At 41.0% G+C, this 1,322-nt stretch overlaps 1 protein-coding gene across 5 annotated transcripts in view; it reads right to left on the bottom strand.

Annotated features, from left to right (window-relative positions):
• The window catches only part of Ash1l (ASH1 like histone lysine methyltransferase), a 162,722-nt gene that overhangs the window by 68,221 nt on the left and 93,179 nt on the right, over window positions 1-1,322 (bottom strand). The gene's annotated exons all lie outside the window — the stretch shown is intronic.

Here is a 1,322-nt window from a genome sequence, read left to right as displayed (position 1 = left end):
CCACAGAGAAACCCTGTCTCGAAAAATCCAAAAAAAAAAAAAAAAAAAAAAAAAGATACGGATTCTCTGTGTAGTTCTGGCTGTCCAGGAACTCACTCTATAAACCAGGCTGGCCTCAAACTCAGACATTCGCTTATTTCTGCCTCCCAAGTACTGGAATTAAATGCGTGTGCCACCATTGCCTGGCTGTGTAAAATTACTTTAAAAATTTATAGTCATGGGGCTGGAGAGATGGCTCAGAGGTTAAGAGCACTGACTGCTCTTCCGGAGGTCCTGACTTCAATTCCCAGCAACTACATGATGGCTCACAACCATCTGTAATGAGATCTGGCGCCCTCTTCTGGTGTGTGGGAAGCAGAATGTTGTATACATAATAAATAAATAAATTAAAAAAATTTATAGTCATATCTAGAAAACAAATAAGGCAAAATTACAACTGAAATCAGTAAGTCACAATAAAATTAAACACTAAGAAGTTCTTAATTACTGGGCTCAATGGTTAAGAGTTCTTGCTGCTCTTGCAGAGGACAGGGTTTACAACCGAGTTTCAGGGAGCTGATGCCTTCTTTGGACTTCTGTAAGCACCAGGTACACGTGATATATACTTATATCCATCCGGGAAAAAGAATTATACACAAAACAACACCAACAAAAAAATCTAAAACAACTAAAGGGTGAGGGGCAGAAATCCAGACTGGCTAACAGATAAAGTTACCTGCCATCAAGTCTGACTACCTGAATTCGATACCTGGACTCACATGCTAGAAAGAGAGAGAATGCACTGCTACAAAGTGTTCTTTGGTTTCTATGCAGCGTTGTGGAAAATATTCCCACACTCAAAATTAAACAACATAATAAAAAGAGAAATGAAAAAGGACATTCTTGAATTTACATAACTGAAGAATACATGTCACCCAGCATGATGGTTCCCAGAATCCATGGTGGAAGGAGAACCACTCTGACTTATTAATCCACCTATTTATTTATTTGTTTGTTTGTGTTTTTGGAGACAGGGTTTCTCTGTAGCTTTGAAGCCTGTTCCGGAACTAACTCTTTTAGACCAAGCTGGCCTTGAACTCACAGAGATCTGCCTGCCTCTGCCTCCAGAGTGCTGGGACTAAAGGTGTGTCCCCACCACCCAGGTGCCTCTGGCTTTTACACACACACACACACACACACACAGACACACACACACCACACACGCACACATCTCTGAATTCCAGACACACACACACACCACAGAGATTTGCCTGTCTCTGCCTCTTTAGGATTAAAGGTGTGGGCCACATGTCTGGCTCCTCTGACTTTTTTTTTTTTTTTTT

Source organism: Microtus ochrogaster, unplaced genomic scaffold, assembly GCF_000317375.1.
Source record: "Microtus ochrogaster isolate Prairie Vole_2 unplaced genomic scaffold, MicOch1.0 UNK16, whole genome shotgun sequence".
In the NCBI taxonomy this organism is placed as follows: Eukaryota; Metazoa; Chordata; class Mammalia; order Rodentia; family Cricetidae; genus Microtus; species Microtus ochrogaster.
The sequence above is the reverse complement of the archived record's forward strand: the minus strand, read 5'-3'. Positions and strand labels throughout refer to the sequence as shown.